Raw genomic sequence first — 24,226 nt, forward strand, 5'->3', positions numbered from 1 at the left:
TGGATTAGGGCCCCACCTTCATGCCTTGATTTAACCTTAATTACCTCCTAAAGACCCATCTCCAAATAAAGTCACACTGAATGTTAGGACTTCAAAACATGAGTCGACACAATTCAGTCCATAACAACTCAATAACACTTTCCCCAGGGGTCTGGTCTAAACTGAACCTACTCTGCTAACCACAAAACATTTTGTTTCCTTTTAGTCTTTAGTAATATCTGACATACCTTTTTGTTTTTAAATTCAGTTTAATAATACACTTCGACGACTATTCCTTTTAATCATTAAAGTGTCCCAAATACACCCAAAGCAGCCAGTTCAAGGAGGTTCCCATTCTTTTTGACACAGCTCTTCCCACCACCCCTTCCTCATTCTTTAAGCAGGTCCTTGCTTTGTGGCACAAGATGTTCCAGGCTCAATTTCTACTTTTCTCAACCCCAGCCCTGGAGTCAACCACTTCTCTAAGGAACCCTGATTCATTTTAGTGGAGAATGGTATTTAGAAACCAAGATATGAGCACAGGGTGGGCTCACCATTACTGGGATGGCATTTAGTCAGTGAACAGAGACATAACTCTTTTTTAATCACCAGTTCAATCCAGTATCACTGAATTGCCTTCTTTCTTTCCATATTCATATCTCTCCTTCTCCTACACTGAGAATCCTGATTTTCAACATCAACATACTCATTCATTTGTTCAATCTATAGCATCATACAGTACAATTTCAGAACTACATCAATGTCACTACTAACAAGACTACTAAATTTAAGGTTTCTCCATGTTTTGTTTTGTTTTGTTTGTCCTTAGAATATATCCCATTCAGAGTGTGCAAAGTACTATGTTCTAAAGTCTGTGAATTGTTTTCTCCAGGTAGGCAGCAATTTGACATAAAGTTAGGTTCACTTGTTTTTGTTTGTATTCAATTTTAGGGTTTGCTTTTCTTCATCCTTTTAGATTTTATGCTTTGATCACATTGAACATTTTTACAGTTTAAAAATCAAACCATATAAAGATATATACCAGGAAAGTCTCACTCCCATTCCTATCCTCTCCACCCCAAGATCCCACTTATTCACCATTGTTAACCATTTTAATTAATTTTTATCTTATCTTTATTTCTTCAAACACACACACACACACACACACACACACATACACACACACACACACGCTTTTTGAAACTTGCTTTTTCAATATACCCCAGAACGTACTCCATACCAGTTCATAAAGACCTTTCTTATTCTTTCTCAGGGCTGCATGGTAAAGCATTGTGTAATATATGATACTAGCCAGTCTCCTACAGATGGGTATTTATGTTGTGCTAAATATTTTGCCATTACAAATTATACAGCAATAAAAAAACTTTTTGTGTTTATTTTGCACTTGTGGGATTATGCCTTCAGGTTAAAATTTCTAGCAGTAGGGTTGCTGGATCACATGGTAAATGCATATGTGCTCTAGCTATCGTAGCACTCCTCTTCATAGGGATTGAACTATTTTCCCTCCTGGCAGCAATGCGTAACAATGCCTGTTCTCCCACAGTGTTTTCATCAGAGTGGCCTACCAAAGTTATTTTTTCTCAATCTGACAAAGGAGAGAAATGGTATCTCAGGGTATCTTCAGTTTGTATTTCTCTTATTATAAGTCAATTTGATGATTCTTTCATATGGCAAAGGGCCATTATATAACTTTTCTGTGAACCATCTATTCATGACTTTTGCCCTTTTTTTCTATACAATTTTTGGTGTTTCTTAACTTTGATTTTTGAGCTCTTTTACATTAGTGATATGAAAGCTTATCTATGATATGTTACAAATATTTCCTCTAGTTTGTCATTTTTGTTTGTTTATGGTATATTTTTATAATGCAAAGCTTAAAATTTTAAAAATATTTAATGGCATCAAATTTATTATCCTTTTGTTGTTTCTGGAGTTTGAGTCCTAAAGTCTTTCCATAGTTCTAGTTATGAAGGAATTCACCCTTGTTTTATTCTAATGGTTATATAGTTTCATGTTTCTTACACTTGGATCTCTAATCATTTTGAGTTGATTCAAAGAAAACTCTTAACTGAAGGCAAGTATAACCTTTATCTTCAAGTCTATGATATTCTGGTTTTACAGGTAAATATCAAAATAATATGAACCATCTCAGTCAGCACTGTCAATTAGACATACTTCTGGGGAACCTCAATAGGAAGCAGCACACTGGCTCCCAGCTCCAGGCAGGAGGCTTCATCCAGACAGAGCACAGGGATTTAGGAAGGTTGGCTGGGTACAATTTTGATAACCTCCTTTTCAAGCATGATAGTACCAACTATTTCAGGTCAAGAGTTTGTTTTACTACTTAAACATCTCGCCAGTAATAGAGAAGCATGAGGGACTTCTTTGGGGTGGGACAATGCTCTCCCCATTGATTGTGGTAGTGATTAAGTGACCGTAGACATGGCAAAAAACTCATCTAACTATACATGTGAAAAAGGGCCAATTTTACTGTATGTCAATTACCCCTCAATAGATATGACTTTAAAAAATTATGTCTATGAAGTGTCTTTCTGGGAGAGGAAATGGGGGGAGGATGATAACATATTCCTTAAAACACTGGAGCTAGGTCAAATAGTTAAAAAAACCACAAAAATTTAAAAAAAAAAGTGTCCCTCCGGGTATTTGATGAGAGGCTCTGTCCTCTGCTCTACTCCTGTACAGCTTTTGCCAGGGAGTCACTTGCCAGCATCCAAAAGTTGTCTGCAGCAAAGCTGCGATTCCCACGCAGAAGAAAATGGTCACAATGAGCTGGCTGGTGGCCCACTGGTCATACCCCACACACATGGCGTCAGCCAGCAGAAAGGGCACCGCGATCGTGCCGCTGAAGCCCCTCAGGTAGTGCTGCAACCCTAGACATATGCACAGGTGCCGAGGAGGAATGTCGTCTATGGTGCAAATCACGTCTGATTTCTGGGGCTCTAGACTGCCAGTACTATCCGAGGTCTCTTAGCGGGAGAGCTCTTTTCTGCGTTCCTGTTTTCTGTCGTGTATATTGCCATGAGCTCCATGTCTTCATTGTCATGTTCACCGCTGGACGTGGCACCTCCATTGCTCACCACTAGAAGAGTAAAGAAAGCCGGGTGCTTCGCTCGATCTTCATATTTGCCTTCAGTTGAACTTCCAGCCTCCATGGATTTGAACCTCATGTTCTTACCAACACCATCATTATGAGAAAACGAGTAGATTGGCCTTTGGACTGAAGTGGCTGCAAGTTAAGGCTTGTTCAAGCAAAGAGCCTGGGATCAGAGTCGGCTCTTCCAATGCCTGGGGCCCTGATTCTCAGGCAGAGATGAGCCCCACAAGTGCCATCTCTTAGCACCTGGCTGCAGCTGGCAAGGCTGGTGTCCTGCCAGCGCGCCGCAGCTCAGCAGTGCCTGCTGTTGCCTCCATGTGACTCATGTTATAGAAGATTCTACCAGGGGTTAAAAGGCCACCTTAACTATAGCATTCTGTTATCTGTTTCTACCAACCCTAGGAAAATTGGATCAAAAGTTTAAAATTAATACATATGAATTATATTTTTCTGTGATTATCTAATTTTTAAACAGTTGATTTAATATAATGGTTAAATTAGATAGTTTTAAGTACTAAGTAATATAGTTAAACACACAGAAAGAGTAAAAGCAGGGATAAATTTAGAACTAAGATTTAAATACAAAATATAATATATATTCTGAGACTTTTTGTAAAGTATCTAAGAAACATACTTACTTAAAAGGAACTCAGACATAAATACTTCTGTAAATCAATTTGTAAATGGACCTTTTAAAGGTGATGTAAAAGAAAGCCATCCTCTCACAAACTGTGACACCCCAGTTAGTTATAATGACCCAAAGCTCAACTTTTACCTTCTCAGTAATGCAGACTCTGACCACCTTTTTCACGCTTCTTCCCATCAACACCCCATCTTCCTTTCATTGCTTTATTTCTTCCACAACAGATCATCTTCTGAAATACTGGATATCAGATGTGTCAAGATTTCATTTGCTTATTTTGTTTGTCTGCCTACTTCAATTAGAATGTAAGCTCAGTGAGGTCAGAGTTTGTGTCTGTTTTTTTTTTTTTAAGATTTATTTTATTATTTATTCTATTTATTTTATTTTTGGCTGCATTGGGTCTTCGTTGCTGCACACGGGCTTTCTCTAGTTGGGGCGAGTGTGGGCTACTCTTCCTTGCGGTGTGCAGGTTTCTCATTGCGATGGCTTCTCTTGTTGCAGAGCGTGGGCTCTAGGCACATGGGCTTCAGCAGTTGCTGCATGTGGGCTCAGTAGTTGTGGCGCATGGGCTTAGTTGCTCTGTGGCATGTGGGATCTTCCCCGACAGGGATTGAACCTGTATCCTTTGTATTGGCAGGTGGATTCCCAACCATTGCACCACCAGAGAAGCCCAAGTTTGTGTCTGTTTTGTTCACTGCTGAATCTCCAGCCTCCAGAGCAATGTTTATTACATGATGGGCGCTTCATATATATTGGCTAAATAAATTAATAAATAAGTAGTAAGTCAAATTTTTCTGCCCAATTGGGTATTGACAGACAGCCAGACCTTTTTTTTTTTTAATGTAAACTAAATAGAACCTATAAAGCATGCATCAGAATCAACTGGAGAGCCTGTTACAGCACAGATTGTTGAACTCTACCCCCAGATTTTGGATTCCATAGATCTGGCATGAGGCCTGAGGATTTTCATTTCCAGTGAGTTCCTAGATCATGCTGATGCTGGAGGCAGAGGAGACACTTTGAAAAAGTACTACAGGAACCAAAACTCAACAGCACCATGAAATATTGGGGATGGATCTCAAATGCCAGCATCTGGCCTTAGCTTGTGGCTGAGTACATCTGCTACCTGGTAATTCACCTGCAGGAGCAAATGTGGAGGCGCGTAGGATGGGTATGGCAGTAAGTGGTTTCCTGGACTCTCTCCCAACAAATTAAGGGGAGTGCTGAGTCCCCACAGGCTGTCATTTTGTTCAGGTGTGTTAACTATGGACCTTCACGATGGCAGTAGACTCACATAAAACAAGCCCTGGCCCTCCCCAGAGTGTCTTTGTTAATGTGATGAATGAATGGAAGTTTTCCCATCGCAAGTCTGCTGTGGCTTTTCTTTTGGTGAAATCTTCTGAGAAGATTCTCTAATGCAGCATGAGAAAAATAGCATCCCAGTTCCTGAGATAGTAAGATGTAGCCCTTCTACAGTGGCTTTCATCCTGACAATTCTTTGCAAACATTAACTAACACCTCGGCCACCCTTGGAGGCAGGTTTTACTCTGTGCATTTTGTTCTTTTTGAGATTGGAGACAGAGGTTTGGCTCCTAGTTCCTGTTTCTATGGCCTGGCCTCTCTCCTTTTAGGTCTGTTTATTCACTGGAAGAAAGATGAGAATCAGGCCTTAAAAGTCAGATTCTCTGCTGCTTAGTAACCTCTTGAGGCCGGTTATTTCCTGCCTCAATTGCCATTTCCAACAATCCTATTTTTCATGTGCAATGATTATTTACTAAGGCAATGGTCTTAAGGACCGTGACTTTGTTTATTATCCAGTAGGGGTGAACTTATAGGAAAATAGAAGTCTTGGTTTTACGGAAATTCTTCCATGTTAAAAAAGAACAATGAAAGAGATACATGCAAAATTGTCAGCAAAATAAGCACAACTCTGTTGACCTAGAAACATTCTCAGTAAGATGCCTACTTGTCTTCAGTAAGTAATGGGTTAAATTTATCTTATAATTTCTAAATATGTTCTAAAATTTTGATAGGTTGGAAGTCCATTACCAGAAAGACTATCTTTTATTGGATGAGAAGCACATACACAGAGTCTAGAGGATCAGACAGCATATGCCTTTCATTCTCAGTTATACTAAATCTACCTTTACCAGTAAAAGGAGGGCAGCCCCCTTTTCTAGTTTTTCTTCTATGTCCTGCCTTCATGTAATATTTGTTGAGTGCCTAGTATAGTGTCCAGTTGCTGGGATTAAAGCAGTGAACAAAACAAAGGTCCTGGCCTCATGGATCTAGATTATAGTAGAGGCGAACAGTTAAAACTGTGTGTGTATCAGAATGAAGCGTTGATAAACGCTGTGTAGACATCAAGAAGGAGCTCTCAAGTAAGATGACACTTGGCACAGGAAGGAAGTGTGGGATTGTGCCACTTGGATATTGGAGGGAAGGGCATTCCAGCAGAGGGAAATTAGGTGCCAGTGCCCTGAGGGAGAAGCCTGGCTCATGTAATCAGGAGCAACAGGGAGTCGATGGGCTGCAGTAGAGTGGGGCAGGGGTGGAGAGGCACTAGTTGAAGTGAGAGAGGTGCAGGAGTGTGCAGAGATGCAGACCAAGCCTCCTCTTCATTTTAAACTTCCCACAAACTAGTTGGAGGGTTAGTATAAGTAGGCGACCCAATGATTTGAATTTTACAAGATATTGTCCAGAATTGAGTAGAAGAACTAAGATATGTTAGCTTTTCTCTAGAATAATTATGGATTGAAAATACAAATTGTTCTGAATTTGTGTTATTTTTTTCATTGAATTAGAAACGTAAGACCTCAAGCTTAACTTATCTATCAAAAAGTTCATGTTAGAGAAAAAGATGGCGGCGAAGTAGAGAGACGTGGAGTGCATCCCTCTCCACAGATGCATTGGGAATGCATGGAAGGACGCAGTCATTCCCACAGAGAACCAGCTGAACACCAGCAGACGGCCTCGGACACCAGAAAGGGCTGCGGGGAGCCCGACATAGCCGGTAGGGAGGCATCTACGAGGGCTCAAAGAGGGTGAAGCGGCAGAGCTGTGGCAGACGGGAGGGAGTGAGAAACATACGGAGGGTCCGCAGCACAGCTCAGCGTTCCCGGACCGAGACATCGATCTGCGGCTGAACGGAGGGTCCAGGAGCGGGAGCGTGGGAACCGGAGAGCTGGTTCAGGGTGAGACACATTGTTGCCGGTAGGGTGACGGACCGAGAGGACAGGAGGGAGGAGGTCTGCGGAGAGGAGTGCCAGTCCCTGAGAGCTGCCCGGCCATGATGGCGGCTGGAGGCTGCAGGCTCCCGGGAGGGGGGGAGGAGCCACGCGCATAGCCTCTCCCTCTCTTTCGGTGCCTCTGCAACAGGCAGTGGAGAGACGCCCTGCGGGCCACCTAAGGTGCTCAGGGATAACAAGCACCCTCAGGCGCTCTGGCGGGGCTAGATTAAAACTCCTTGCAAGGCCAGCAGCAGGGAGGCTGCTGAGAGAAAAAAAAAAAACCAGCATCAAAAAGAAAAAACCCCGAGAGAGGCCCAACTCTAAGACTTTCTGTGTACGCCTGAGCCACCAGCGCCCTCTGCAACAGGCACCTCCAAGCCTGACTGAAACAACAGTGCGCCACTGCTCACTCACTCCCAGGAGAAGGAGCCACTATTGTACCCTCTCGCTCCCCACACACCGAGGCTTACAGACGAACAATAAAGGAACCTCTGCTGGTCACAGAATAACGCAAAAAAAAAAAAACCCAAGGCAAGGAGAAGGACACTTACAGCTGAGACGCTAAGGAAACAGAAATAGTAGTATCAATACCTATTGAACTGGTCCATTCTGGGATCAGTTCTGGATTTTTTTTTCTTTTTTTCTTTCTCTCTCTCTCTCTCTTTTTTTTTTTTTTTTTTTGATTTATTAAATACGATCTTAGCCCTAAGGGATCTACAAGTTTTACAACATAATTTTTTAAGGATATTTTTTATTCTTTTTTTTTTTTTTTGATTTATTAAATACAATCTTAGCCCTAAGGGATCTACAAGTTTTACAACATAATTTTTTAAGGATATTTTGTATTCTTTTTTTTTTTTTTTTGCCTTTTATATACTTCTATATCTAGCTAAGTTTTTGGTAGTACGGACAAAATATCTTTCATACTTTCCTTTCATCCCTTTCTTTTATACACTTCTATTCCTTTCTTTTTCTTTACATATTTCCAACCACATTACGCTCTTCTGTTCCCCTTTCTTCCAGCCATTTTAAGTGTATTTTATCTTAACATACTTATAAGCAACACTATCGGTCTGCTCAGATTCCTTGCTCTATTCTCCAGATGATGCACTGCCTTGGTATTAATATTAGGCTTTTGTCTTTATCTTAGTTCTTAGTACAGTTGTCTAATTACATTCTGAGAATCTCCATTCTCTCTGGTGGTACTCCAGCTCATTTCTATATTTGATCCTAGCTTACAAAATCTCCCTGGATTGATGTTTGTATGTGTAGGGTGTTATTTGTTGTTTGTTTGCTTTAGCTTTTGTCTCTGATTTGTTCTGTTTCAGTTGTCAATTTCTACTGGGTTTCTCTTTGAATATCTGATAGCATACTGGGGTTCTGTCAGGTCTTTCTAGAGCCTTATGTCCTAACGGATTCAATAATTGTGTGTCTTATACATGTATGTGTTTCCTAGACTGAATATTCGTTTAATCCAATACTTGGACATTAGTCTGAGGCTTGGACAGTCTTCTATAAACACCTCTATCACCAGGACAAGCAACCCCAAAAGCTTGGACAACCATGAGGAAACAAAGAAACCCCATGCAGGCAAAGGAGCAGGAAAAAAACCCACAAGACCAAATAAATGAGGAGGAAATAGGAAAAATGCCTGAAAAAGAATTCAGAGTAATGATAGTAAAAATGATACAAAATCTCGATAACAAAATAGAGAAAGTACAAGAAACAGTTCATAAGAACTCAGAAAAACAAACAGCAATGGATAACAAAATAACTGAAATTAAAAATACTCTAGATGCTATAACCAGCAGAATGACTGAGGCAGAAGAACGAATGAGTTGGAAGATAGAATGGGAGAAATAAACGCCACAGAGCAGGAAAAAGAAAAAAAAATAAAAAGACTAGAAGACAGCCTCAGAGACCTCAGTGATAACCTTAAACGTACCAACATTCGAATTATAGGCATCCCAGAAGAAGAAGAAAACAAGAAAGGGTTTGAGAAAATATTTGAAGAGGTTATAGTGGAAAACTTCTCTAACATGGGAAAGGAAATAATTCACCAAGTCCAAGAAGCACAGAGAGTCCCATGCAGAATAAACCCAAGGAGAAATACACCAAGACACATATTAATCAAACTAACGACAATTAAACACAAAGAAAAAATATTAAAAGCAGCAAGAGAAAAGCAACAAACAACATATAAGGGAAAACCCATAAGGATAACAGCTGACCTTTCCACAGAAACTCTGCAGGCCAGAAGGGAATGGCAGGATATCCTGAAAGTCCTGAAAGAGAGAAACCTACAGCCAAGAATACTCTACCCAGCAAGAATCTCATTCAGATTTGAGGGAGAAATCAAAAGCTTTCCAGACAAGCAAAAGTTAAGAGAATTCAGCACCACCAAACCAGCCTTACAACAAGTGCTAAAGGAACTTCTCTAAGTAGGAAACACAAGAAAAGGAAAACACCTACAAATACAAACCCAAAACAATTAAGAAAATGGTAATTGGAACACACATGTCAATAATCACTTTAAATGTAAATGGATTAAATGCTCCAACCAAAAGACACAGACTGGCTGAATGGATACAAAAACAAGACCCTTCTATATGCTGCCTACAAGAAACCCACTTCAGACCAAGGGATACATATAGACTGAAAGTGAAGGGATGGAAAAAGATATTCCATGCAAATGGAAGTCAAAAGAAAGCTGGAGTAGCAATACTCATATCAGACAAATTAGACTTGAAAGTAAAGACTATTAAAAGAGACAAGGAAGGGCACTACATAATGATCAAGGGATCCATCCAAGAAGAACATATCACAATGGTAAATATCTATGCCCCCAATATAGGAGCACCTCAATACATAAGGCAAATGCTAACAGCTATAAAAGGGGACATCGACAGTAACACAATAATAGTGGGAGACTTGAACACCCCACTTACATCAATGGACAGATCATCCAAACAGAAAATAAATAAAGACACACAAGCTTTAAATGACACATTCGACCATCTCGACTTAATTGATATTTATAGGACATTCCATTCAAAAACGACAGACTACACTTTCTTCTCAAGTGCACATGGAACATTTTCCAGGATAGATCACATCTTGGGTCACAAATCAAACCTCAGTAAATTCAAGAAAATTGAAATCATATCAAGCATCTTCTCAGACCACAACACCATGAGACTAGATATCAATTACAGGAAAGAAACTGCAAAAAAGACAAACACATGGAGGCTAAACAATTCACTCTTAAACAACCAAGGAATCACTACAGACATCAAAGAGGAAATCAAAAAATATCTAGAAACAAATGACAACGAAAACACAACAACCCAAAACCTATGGGACGCAGCAAAAGCAGTTCTAAGAGGGAAGTTTATAGCAATACAGTCCTACCTTAAGAAACAAGAAAATGATTGAATAAACAACCTAACCTTACACCTCAAACAACTAGAGAAAGAAGAACAAAGAAACCCCAAAGTGAGCAGAAGGAAAGAAATCATAAAGATCAGAGCAGAAATAAATGAAAAAGAAAGGAAAGAAACCATAAGAAAAATAAATAAAACTAAAAGCTGGTTCTTTGAGAAGATTAACAAAATTGATAAACCATTAGCCAGACTCATCAAGAAAAAAAGGGAGAAGATGCAAATCAACAGAATTAGAAATGAAAAAGGAGAAGTCACAACGGACACCTCAGAAATACAAAACATCATGAGAGACTACTACAAGCAACTATATGCCAATCAATTGGATAACCTGGAAGAAATGGATACATTCTTAGAAAAATACAATCTTCCAAGACTGAACCAGGAAGAAATAGAAACCATGAACAGACCAATCACAAGTACAGAAATTGAGGCAGTGATTAAAAATCTCCCGACACACAAAAGCCCAGGACCAGATGGATTCACAGGCGAATTCTATCAAACATTTCGAGAAGAGTTAACACCTATCCTTCTCAAACTCTTCCAAAATATTGCAGAAGGCGGAGCACTCCCAAACTCATTCTACGAGGCTACCATCACCCTGATACCAAAACCAGGCAAAGATGTCACAAAAAAAGAAAACAACAGACCAATATCACTGATGAATATAGATGCAAAAATCCTCAACAAAATACTAGCCGACAGACTGCAACAGCACATTAAAAAAATCATACACCACAATCAAGTGGGGTTTATCCCTGGGATGCAAGGATTCTTCAATATACGCAAATCAATCAACGTGATACATCATATCAACAAATTGAAGGATAAAAACCATATGATCATTTCAATAGATGCAGAAAAAGCTTTTGACAAAGTTCAACATCCATTTATGATAAAAGCTCTCCAGAAAATGGGCATAGAAGGAAATTACCTCAACATAATAAAAGCCATATATGACAAACCAAAAGCCAACATTGTTCTCAATGGAGAAAAACTGGAAGAATTCCCTCTAAGAACAGGAACAAGACAAGGGTGTCCACTCTCACCACTGTTATTCAACATAGTTTTGGAAGTGTTAGCCACAGCAATCAGAGAAGAAAAAGAAATTAAAGGAATCCAAATTGGAAAAGAAGAAGTCAAATTGTCACTCTTTGCAGATGACATGATATTATATATAGAAAACCCTAAAGACTCTACCAGAAAACTGCTAGCACTAATTGATGAGTGTAGTAAAGTAGCAGGATACAAAATTAATGCACAGAAATCTCTTGCATTCCTATACATGAACAACGGAAGAGCAGAAAGAGAAATTAAGGAAACTCTCCCATTCACCATTGCAACAAAAAGAATAAAATACCTAGGAATAAACCTGCCTAAGGAGGCAAAAGATCTGTATGCAGAAAACTTTAAGACATTGATGAAAGAAATCAAAGAGGACACAAACAGATGGAGGGACATACCATGTTCCTGGATTGGAAGAATCAACATCGTGAAAATGACTGTACTACCCAAAGCAATTTACAGATTCAATGCAATCCCGATCAAATTACCAATGGCATTTTTCACAGAACTAGAGCAAGAAATCTTACGATTTGTATGGAAACGCAAAAGACCCCGAATAGCCAAAGCAATCTTGAGAAGGAAAAATGGAGTTGGTGGAATCAGGCTTCCTGACTTCAAACTATACTACAAGGCCATAGTGATCAAGACAGTATGGTACTGGCACAAAAATAGAAAGGAAGATCAATGGAATAGAATAGAGAACTCAGAAGTAAGCCCAAACACATATGGGCACCTTATCTTTGACAAAGGAGGCACGAGTATACAATGGAAAAAAGACAGCCTCTTCAATAAGTGGTGCTGGGAAAATTGGACAGCAACATGTAAAAGAATGAAATTAGAACACTTCCTAACACCATACACAAAAATAAACTCCAGATGGATTAAAGACCTACATGTAAGGCCAGACACTATAAAACTCCTAGAGGAAAACATAGGCAGAACACTCTTTGACATACATCAAAGCAACATCCTTTTTGACCCACCTCCTCGAATCATGGAAATAAAATCAAGAATAAACGAATGGGACCTCATGAAACTTAAAAGCTTTTGCACAGCAAAAGAAACCATAAACAAGACTAGAAGGCAACCCTCAGAATGGGAAAAAATAATTGCCTATGAAACAACGGACAAAGGACTAACCTCCAAAATATACAAGCAGCTCATGCAGCTTCATACCAAAAAAGCAAATAACCCAATCCACAAATGGGCAGAAGACCTAAATAGACATTTCTCCAAAGAAGACATACAGATGGCCAACAAACACATGAAAAGATGCTCAACATCACTCATCATCGGAGAAATGCAAGTCAAAGCCACAATGAGGTATCACCTCACACCAATCAGAATGGCCATCATCACAAAGTCTGGAAACCACAAATGTTGGAGAGGGTGTGGAGAAAAGGGAACTCTCCTGCACTGTTGGTGGGACTGTAAGTTGGTACAGCCACTATGGAAAACAATTTGGAGGTTCCTTAAAAAACTACAAATAGAACTACCATATGATCCAGTAATCCCACTCCTGGGCATATACCCAAAGAAAACCATAATCCCAAAAGAAACTTGTACCATAATGTTTATTGCAGCACTCTTTACAATAGCCAGGACATGGAAGCAACCGAAATGCCCATCAACAAATGAATGGATACAGAAGATGTGGCATATATATACAATGGAATATTACTCAGCTATAAAAAGGGATGAGATGGAGCTATATGTAATGAGGTGGATAGAACTACAATCTGTCATACATAGTGAAGTAAGTCAGAAAGAGAAGGACAAATATTGTATGCTAACTCACATATACGGAATCTAAAAATGGTACTGATGAACTCAGTGACAAGAACAAGGAAGCAGATACAGAGAATGGACTGGAGAACTCGAGGTATGGGAGGGGGCGGGGGGTGAAGGGGAAACTGAGAAGAAGCGAGAGAGTAGCACAGACATATATATACTACCAACTGTAAAATAGTCAGTGGGAAGTTGTTGTATAACAAAGGGAGTCCAACTCGAGGATGGAAGATGCCTTAGAGGACTGGGGCAGGGAGGGTGGGGGGGACTCGAGGAGGGGGCGTCAAGGAAGGGAGGGAATATGGGGATATGTGTATAAAAACAGTTGATTGAACCTGGTATACCCCCCCCAAAAAAAATAATAATTAAAAAAAAAAAAAAGTTCATGTTGCATCTGTAAGAATTGTGCCCCTTAAAGGGAATCACAATGAGAAGTTTTGCATAGAATTTGGCCCATTCTGTGCCTTTCCGTCATATCCTCCTACTATTCCCATTCTGCATGCACTAAGATTGAATTTGAACTTATATTAGCACATATAAACAATGATTTAGGAATTTACTTTTGAATTGAATCCTTTGTTAGCAATACATTTTTAAGTGAACTCATTTGCTGTTGACCATTATGATTAGAATAATCACCTCATTGGCATGTGTGTACAGTAGAGATAAATGGAATTAAAACTGTGAAGGCTGATTATGCCATTTCCTTTTATGAATAGTTAATGTTATACCCCAGGAGGACCATTGGCTGAAAATACGCTAGGGTTTCCTTTATGACTTGTACAGATTTAAGCTGGACTAAACATGTTGGTGTGCAATAAATAGTGACATAAATCAGGAAAATAGCCAGCCTAATTTTGATTGGCAGAATTAATGTCATTAAATCTATATTTTATAGTTCTCTGTTTCCTATGTCTTCTAATGTGGTTTCTCTGCATGAAACGAAGCAATATCATTGAATTTTATTTATGAGTAATTTATTTTGTATTGGTTTTTCATTACATTCTCACAGGGTGTCTTGAGGTTTGAGGTTATTTTTATGCTGCATTTTACATTCATGTGGTGTACTTCTAACTGGAGAACTCTGAGTGGGGTTGGTTGTCTAAGAGAAGATCCGACTCGCCTAAAACAATATGTCCTTTGATATAATGATATGCTTTCATCCTCCATCAGTACAACCCTAATTCCAGTCACTATAATGCAATGGTAAAATACAAGACAAAATATTAGATATTTTGCTAACAGTGGCGAATAAAAATGGAATAAGACCTAATAGCTGCCTTGAGGAGCTTGGCTTTCCCTACTTACATTCCATTCACTCTGCTATGGATGTGATCTAAACATGCCACCCCCTGCCAAGAAATTATCATGGTCTCTTTGCTCTCTATTGAGTATACTTTCCTCAGCAGAGGGTTCAAGGCTCTTCACAACCTGGGCCCTGCCCCCCTTCCGGTTTCAGTTCTTTTTGCCTCCGCTCATTTGTCCAACTTCCAACAGCAGAAGCAACGAAGTTCCACATTGTGGGCTCTTCCTTTCACAGACTTTTCACTTCAGGTGTATTTGTCTTTTCTCTTGCTCCATTGGTATAAAATTCACACCCCCCCACACACAAATACATTTACACACATGAACACACACACACACACCCCTTTCTGTATTTAGAAAAATCCGTCTCATTGTACAAGGCCTGATTCAAAGTTCACTTCTAAGGGCAACATTCTTCCCTGACTTGAGCAGAATAAACTTCTTCCCTTTCTATGCTATTATGATACTTAATGCAGTCTTGTCTGGATTTTGGTCTGTATGCTTTTGTCCATCAAATATGAAGTCTGAGGCCAAAGATTGGGTCACATTCATCTTTTTGCCCAACAGGCCCTCCCACTCTGCATATAAAAATTTTCGGTTGAATGTTTATTGAAACAATAAAAATAAATAAAACTAAAAAAAATAATGATTTTTCTTTCCTTGTACTTCAAAGATATTGAATAGATTTTTTTAAAAAATTTAACTATAGTGATAATCAGTACATTTTGACATATAGTTATTTGCATCATAGGTACATTTATACAAATTCAACTACACTAGATCAACTTTTAAAAATTAGAAGCAGAAGTAAATAGAGAAGGAGGAAAACAGAGAGAGAAAAATGACAATTTCAAAAGTGTGGGGACAATTTCTCACTATTGCCCTCTCTAAACACAGTGTCAGGGAGAGCAGGAGATGAGAGATGGATTTGTCCTCTCAGTCAGTTTCAGTTTCAGTTTCTGTGATGCCTCATGGTGTGAGTGTCTGCTGCGGAGAATAGGATTCTAGTGTTTAAAGATGTGCATTTTTCATGCAGCATGGCCTCTGAGAAGAAGCCAACTACTTTATTTGGTACAGTCACCTGTCCCAGATCTGGACAGCAACCCATCTCTCGGGGCATCTTTAGAGATGGCATGTCCTCTCCACCTAACAGGATTTGAGAGTCATTTTGACTTTATATAATTTTGCTTCATTTCCTAACTTTTGAGCTCAACTTCCGTATAAGATACTCAACTCCACAGTAATCTGTAAGCACCATGTACAAAGAACAGGTCATATTTTGAAGATGTAACTGTTTATGGTTTTTCTAACTTAAAAAGTGATGGAAAAAGAAAATGATTTCAAGTACAGCCACAAAGATAATTAACACCTATGGAAGATGAATATCGAAGAAAGATTTAATAATTGTAGTTATTCCTTCTGTTTTGGCAAAGAAGGTTAGATGGTTGTCCCAATAAAGGTCTCTAAATGGATTGTGATTTCTTACACAGAAAATGGTAACCAGCTGTTTTTCTTTTCCACTGAGTACACAACAGCAGGAAATGTTTAAAATGTAGCATGAAGGATTTATCTCAGATACAGAAGGATTTCTCTTTGCTAGACTCTGAGACAACTTCTTGAGAGATGTTAAAGAGTCTCCTACTGTGGAAACTTCTTTTTAACCTCATTCTGTCTGGAATAGTTTATGTCAACATTTTTCAAAGTATGTTCTAGAATTTTATGAACTGTCAAGAGAAGTTACTCAAAATAAAGATTCTGTTATCAGATAAATTTCAGAAACACTAGGTTTAAAAAAGTTAAATAAACTTCTGTACTGAAGGACTTCATGGGCCTTTACTCTGCTTTATGTTTTGCACCTGATAAAAGATGAAGGTATGCATGCATTTATAAAATTTATTTGATAATATGACCTATTTTATAGGCTTTTAAAAAAAAGATTGGTATTCTGTGTTCATTTTTTGGAGATATATTGATCTGTATATTTGAAGGTGGTAAATTAAGTGAACTTTTGTGCAATGTTTAAAACAATATCTCACTTGCCACATTCCTACTCTTAAAAACAACAATCTCCACAAAGATATCTCACTTTTCAAAATTTGAATATTGTTGACATACATACTATGTTAGTATCAGATTTGACATTTGCATACTTTATGAAATAATCACCACCATAAAGCCACCGTGGAGCCCCATACGAAGTTACTACAATATTATTGACCATATTCCTTATGCTGCATATTACATCCCCATGACTTATTAATCATATAACTGGAGGTTTGTATCTCTTAATTCCTTATACCTATTTCAGTCACCCCCCAACCCCTCCTTCAGGCAACCACATATTTGTTCTCTGTATCTATCAGTCTGTTTTCATTCTGGTTTTTTTTTTGTGCATTTTTTTTTAGATTCCAATTTAAATGCAGTATTTGTCTTTCTCTGTCTGATTTACTTCACATAGCATAATATCCTCTAGCCCCATCCATGTTGCCACAAATGGCAAGATTTTGTATTTCTTTACAGCTGAGTAGTATTCCTTTATACATGTATATATGTACCACATCTTCTTTATTCATGCATCTATTGATGAACATTTAGGTCGCTTTGATATATTGACTATTGTCAAAAATGCTGCAATGAACATTGGTGGGCACATATTTTTCCAATTAGTGGTTTTCATTTTCTTTCTATAAATACCCAGAAGTGCAATTGCTGGGTCATATACCAGTCCTATTTTTAATTTTTTAGAAGAGCCACTATACTGTTTTCCATAGTAGTTGTACCAATTTACAATCCACCAACAATGCACAAGGGTTTTCTTTTCTCCACATCCTCACCAACACTTTTTTTTTTTTTAATTGGCTGAGTAGGATCTTTGTTGCTGCACACTGGCATTCTCTAGTTGCAGCGAGTGGGAGCTACTCTTCATTGTGGTGTGCAGGCTTCTCATTGAGGTGGCTTCTCTTGTTATGGAGCACAGCTTCTAGGCATGCGCGCTTCAATAGTTGTGGCACAAGGGCTCAATATTTGTGGCTCATGGGCTCTAGAGCACAGGCTCAGTAGTTGTGGAGCATGGGCTTTGTTGATCTGCAGCATGTGGGATGTTGCCAGACCAGGGCTCAAACCTGTGTCGCCTGCATTGGCAGGCAGATTCTTAACCACTGCGCCACCGGGAAAGTCCCTCACCAACACTTTTTATTTGATGTCATTTTGATGACAGCCATTTTGACAGGTATGAGGTGATATTTCAGTGTGATTTTAATTTACATTTCCCTGATGATTAGTGATGTTGAGCATATTGTTATGTGTCTATTGACCATCTGTATGTCTTATTTGGAAAAATACATATTCAGGTCCACTGCCCATTTTTTTAATTGGGTTGTTCATGTTTTTGATGTTGAATTGTATGAGTTCCTAGTATAATTTGAATATTAATCCTTTATTGGATATATCATTTGCAAATATCTTCTCCCATTCAATAGGCTGCTTTTTCGTTTTGTTGATAGTTTCCTTCACTGTGCAAAAGCTTTTTAGTTTGATGTACCTGCATTTGGTTTATTTTTGTTTTTGTTTCCTTTGCCTGAGGAGATATCCACAAAAATATTGCAAAGACCAATGTCAAAGAGAATAATGCCTATTGTTTTCTTCTAGGAGTTCTATGGTTTCAGGTCTTACACTTAAGTCATTCATCCATTTTGAGTTTATTTTTGTATATGGTATGAAAAAGTAGTTCAGCTTGATTCTTTTGCATGTAGCAGTCCATTTTCCCATATAAGTCCATTTCCCATATAAGTGTGGGTTCACTTCTGGGCTCTGTTCTGTCCTACTGATCTATGAGTGTGTTTTTGTGTAAGTAGCATCTTGCTTTGATTACTGCAGCTTTGTAGTGTAGTTTGAAATCAAGAAGCATGATACCTCCAGCTTTGTTTTTCTATCTCAAGATTGTTTGGGGCTATTTGGGAGTCTTTTGTATTCCCATACAAGTTTTAGAATTATTTGTTTTAGTTCTGTGAAAAATGCCATTGGTATTGCATTGAATCTCTAGATTGCCTTAGGGAGTATGGTCATTTTAATAATATTAATCATTCTGATCAATGAGCATGGTATATATTGCCATTTGGTTGTACCATCATCAAATTCTTTCATCCATGTCTTCTAGTTTTCTGGCTACAGGCCTTTTACCTAATTGGTTAGTCTTATTCTTAAGTATATTACTCTTTTTGATGCAATTGTAAATGGGATTGTTTTTGTAATTTCTCTTTCTGATAATTTGTTTTTAGTGTATAGAAATGAAAGAGATTTCTGTATATTAATTTTGTATCTTGCAAGTATACTGAATTCATTTATTAGTTCTAATAGTTTTTGGTGGCCGCTTTAGGATTTTCTATGCATAGTATAATGTCATCTAAACAGTGACAGTTTTACTTCTTCCTTTCCAATTTGGATTCCTTTTGTTTCTTTTTTCTGATTCCTATGCCTAGGACTTCTAATACTATGTTGAATAAAAGTGGTGACAGTGGGCACCCTTTTCTTGTTCCTAATCTTACAAGAAGTGCATTCAGATTTGCACCATTGAATATGATGTTGGCTATAGGTTTGTCATATATGGCCCTTATTGGGTTGAGGCATGTTCCTTCTATATCTACTTTCTTGGGAGTTTTTAATCATAAATGGATGTTGAATGTTTTCAAAAGCTTTTCCTGTTGCATCTATTGAGATGGTCATATGATTTTTTTTCTTCAATTTGTTAATATTGTGTATAACATTGATTGATTTGCAGATACTGAAACATCTTTGCATCCCTATGATAAATCCCACTTGATAATAGTGTATAATCTTATTAATGTATTGTTGAATTCGGTTTGCTAATACTTTGTTGAGCATTTCTGCATCTCTGCTCATTGAAGATGTTGGCCTGTAATTTTCTTTTCTTTTCTTTTCTCTTTTTCTGTAGTGTCCAGTTTGCGTATCAGCGTAATGCTGACTTTATAGAATGAGTTCAGAATATTCGTTCCTCTCTAATTTTTTTAAATAATTTGAGAAAGATAAGTGTTAATTCTTCTTTAAATGTTTGGTGAAACTCACCTGTGAAGCCATCTAGCCTTAGACTTTGGTTTGTTGAGATTTCTTTTTTATTAATGATTCAATTTCATTATTGGTAATTTGGTTGGATTTTTTATTCCTGATTTGCTCTTGGAAGATTGTATGTTTTCAGGAATTTATCCATTTTTTCTAGGTTGTCCATTTTATTTACTTATTTATTCATTCATTTATTCATTTATTTATTAAACTGGTTAACAGAACACTTTATTGGAGTGGAATGACTCACAAGGCTTCATAGTTTGATGAAAATATCATCTCTTGGGGCTACACAATTTCCATTTCTCTGATTCCATGAAGTCATTCCTTGGTATCCTTGGGAGATTGGTTCCAGAACAGCTCCCGGCCACACCTCCCCAGCTGTACCAAAAATTCCCAGGTGCTCAAGTCTTTATTTAAAATGGTGAGATAGTAACACATAACCCATGCACATCATCCTGTATACATTAAATAATCTCTAGATTACTTATAAAACCCAATACAATGTATATGCTATGTAAATAGTATCAAATACAATGTAACTGCCATGTGAATAGTTGCCAGTGTGCAGCAAATTCAAATTTTGCTTTTTAGAAATTTCTAGATATTCTTTCCAATTTTTTTTATACAGCAGGTTCTTGATAGTTATCTATTTTATACATATTAATGTGTATATTTCAGTACCAATCTCCCAATTCATCCCACCCCCCATTTTGCCCCTAGGTGTCCATATTTTTTTTTTTTCTATATCTGTGTCTCAATTTCTGCCTTCCAAACTGGCTCATCTGTACCATTTTCTTGATTCCACATATATGTGTTAATATATGATATTTGTTTTTCTCTTTCTGACTTACTTCACCCTGTATGACAGTCTCTAGGTCCATCCATATCTCTACAAATGATCCTATTTCATTCACTTTTATGGCGGAGTAATATTCCATTGTATATAAGTGCCTCATCTTTTTTATCCATTCATCTGTTGATGGGCATTTAGGTTGCTTCCATGACCTGTCTATTTTAAATAGTGCTGCAGTGAACATTGGGGTGCATGTGTCTTTTTGAATTCTGGTTTTTCTCTGGGTATATCCCCAGCAGTGGGATTGCTGGGTCATATGGTAGTTCTATTTTTGGTTTTTAAAGGAAGCTTCATACTGTTCTCCATAGTGGCTGTATCAATTTACATTCCCAACAGCAATGAAAGAGAGTTCCCTTTTCTCCACAGCCTCTCCAGCATTTATTGTTTCTAGATTTTTTGATGATGGCTACTCTGACTGGTGTGAGGTGATAACTTCGTTGTAGTTTTGATTTTCATTTCTCTAATAATTAGTGATGTTGAGAATATTTTCATATGCCTCTTGGCCATCTGTATATCTTCTTTGGAGAAATGTCTATTTAGGTCTTCTGTCCATTTTTTGATTGGGTTGTTTGGTTTTTTGATATTGAGCTGCATGAGCTGTTTGTATATTGTAGTTATTAATCCTTTGTCTGTTGATTCATTTGCAAATATTTTCTTCCATTCTGAGGGTTGTCTTTTCATCTTGTTTATGGTTTCCTTTGCTGTGCAAAAGCTTTTAAGTTTCATTAGGTCCCATTGTTTATTTTTGTTTGTATTTCCATTACTCTAGGATGTGGATCAAAAAGGTCTTGCTGTAATTTGTGTCAAAGAGTGTTCTTCCTATGTTTTCCTCTAAGAGTTTTAGAGTGTCCAAACTTACATGTAGGTCTTTAATCCATTTTGAGTTTATTTTTTGTGTATGGTGTTAAGAAGTGTTCTAGTTTCATTCTTGTACATGTAGGTTTCACAGCACCACTTATTGAAGAGGCTATCTTTTCTCCATTGCATATTCTTGCCTCCTTTGTCATAGATTAGTTGACCATATGTGTGTGGGTTTATCTCCGGGCTTTATATCCTGTTCCATTGATCTATATTTCTATTTTTGTGCCAGTACCATACTATCTTGATTACTGTAGCTTTGTAGTATAGTCTGAAGGCAGGGAGCCTGATTTCCCCAGCCCCATTTTTCTTTCTCAAGATTGCTTTGGTTATTCAGGGTCTCTTGTGTTTCCATATAAATTGTATAATTTTTTGTTCTAGTTCTGTGAAAAATGTGATTGGTAATTTGATAGGGATTGCATTGAACCTGTAGATTGCTTTGGGTAGTATAGTCATTTTCACAATGTTGATTCTTCCAATCCAAGAACATGGCATATCTCTCCATCTGTTTGTGTCTTCTTTGATTTCTTTCATCAGTGTCTTATAGTTTTCTGAGTACACGTCTTCTAACTCCTTAAGTACGTTTATTCCTAGGTATTTTACTCTTTTTGTTGCAATGATGAATGGGATTACTTCCTTAATTTCTCTTTCTGATCTTTTGTTGTTAGTGTATAGGAATGCAAGAGATTTCTGTGCATTAATTTTGTATCCTGCAACTTTACCAAATTCATTGATTACCTCTAGTAAGTGGCATATTTAGGATTTTCTATGTATTGTATCATGTCATCTGCAAACAGTGACAGTTTTACTTCTTTTCCAATTTGGATTTTTTTAATTCCTTTTTCTTCTCTATTTGCTGTGGCCAAGACTTTCAAAACTATGTTGAATAATAGAGGTGAGAATGGACGTCCTTGTCTTTTTTCCTGATCTTACAGGAAATGCTTTCAGTTTTTCACCACTGAGAATGATGTTGGCTGTGGGTTTGTCATATGTGGCCTTTATTACGTTGAGGTAGGTTCCTTCTGTGCCCACTTTCTGTAGAGTTTTTATCATAAATGGGTGTTGAATTTTGTCAAAAGCTTTTTCTGCATCTATTGAGATGATGATATGGTTTTTATGCTCAATTAGTTAATATGAACACATATATGCAGAATATAGAAAAATGGTACAAACCAACCAGTTTGCAAGACAGAAATAGAGACACAGATGTAGAGAACAAACATATAGACATGCAGTGGGGAAAGCGAGGTGGGGGGGGTTGTGGGGGGAAATGAATTGGGAGATTGAAGTTGCCATGTGTACATTACTAATAAGAAAAAAAATCAAATTGTACACTTTAAATATATGCAGTTTATTGTATGTCAATTGTATCTCAATAAAAGTTCTTAAAGAAAAAAATTGGTTAATATGATGTATCCCATTGATTGATTTGCATATATTGAAGAATCCTTGCATCCCTGGGATAAATTCCACTTGATCATGGTGTATGATCATTTTAATGTGTTGTTGGATTCTGTTGGCTAGTATTTTGTTGAGAATTTTTGCATCTATATTCAACAGCGATATTGGCCTGTAATTTTCTTTCTTTGTAGTATCTTTGTCTGGTTTTGGTATCAGGGTGATGGTGGCCTCATAGAATGAGTTTGGGAGTGTTCCTTCCTCTAATTTTTTGGAAGAGTTTGAGAAGGATAGGTGTTAGCTCTTCTCTAAATGTTTGATAGAATTCACCTGTGAAGCTGTCTGGTCTGGGACTTTGTTGGAAGATTTTTAATTACAGTTTCAACTTCATTACTTGTGATTGCTCAGTTCATATTTTCAATTTCTTCCTGGTTTAGTCTTGAAAGGTTATACCTTTCTTAGAATTTGTCCATTTCTTCCAGATTGTCCATTTTATTGGCATATAGTTGCTTGTAATAGTCTTTTGTGATGGTTTGTATTTCTGTGGCAACTGTTGTAACTTCTCAGTTTTCATTTCTAATTTTATTGATGTGAGTATTCTCCCTCTTTTCTTGATAAGTCTGGCTGAAGGTTTATCAATTTTGTTTATCTTCTCAAAGAACCAGTTTTTGGTTTTATTGATCTTTGCTATTGTTTTCTTTGTTTCTACTTCATTTATTTTTGCTCCAATCTTTTTGCTTTCTTTCCTTCTAACTTTGAGTTTTGTTTGTTCTTCTTTCTCTACTTCCTTTAGGTGTAAGGTTAGATTGTTTATTTGAGATTTTTCTTGTTTCTTAAGGTAGAATTGTATTGCTATAAACTTCCCTCTCAGAACTGCTTTCTGCTGCATCCCATAGCTTTTGTGTCATTGTGATTTTGTTGACATTTGTCTCTAGGTATTTTTTGATTTCCTCTGATTTCTTCAGTGATCTCTTGGTTATTTAGTAGTATATTGTTTAGCCGCCATGTGTTTGTGATTTTACAGGGTTTTTTTTTCCTGTAATTGATTTCTAATCTCATAACATTGTGGTCAGAAAAGATGTTTGATACGATTTCAATTTTCTTAAATTTACCAAGGCTTGATTTGTGACCCAAGATGTGATCTATCCCAGAGAATGTTCTGTGTGCACTTGAGAAGAAAGTGTAATCTGCTGTTTTTGAATGGAATGTCGTATAAATATCAATTAAATCTATCTGGTCTATTGCATCCTTTAGAGCTTATGTTTCCTTATTAATTTTCTGTCTGGATGATTTGTCCATTAGTTTAAGTGAAGGTGTTAAAGTCTCCCACTGTTATTGTGTTACTGTCGATTTCCCCTTTTATACTTGTTAGCATTTTTATGTATTGAGATCCTCCTATGTTGGGTGCATATATATTTATAATTGTTATATCTTCTTCTTGGATTGATCCCT

General features: G+C 37.5%; 1 pseudogene; it reads right to left on the reverse strand.

Annotated features, from left to right (window-relative positions):
* LOC130833996 (solute carrier family 23 member 2-like) overlaps positions 1-24,226 on the reverse strand; it is a 72,371-nt pseudogene that overhangs the window by 23,168 nt on the left and 24,977 nt on the right.

This window comes from Hippopotamus amphibius, chromosome 12 (assembly GCF_030028045.1).
Source record: "Hippopotamus amphibius kiboko isolate mHipAmp2 chromosome 12, mHipAmp2.hap2, whole genome shotgun sequence".
NCBI classification, from domain to species: domain Eukaryota; kingdom Metazoa; phylum Chordata; class Mammalia; order Artiodactyla; family Hippopotamidae; genus Hippopotamus; species Hippopotamus amphibius.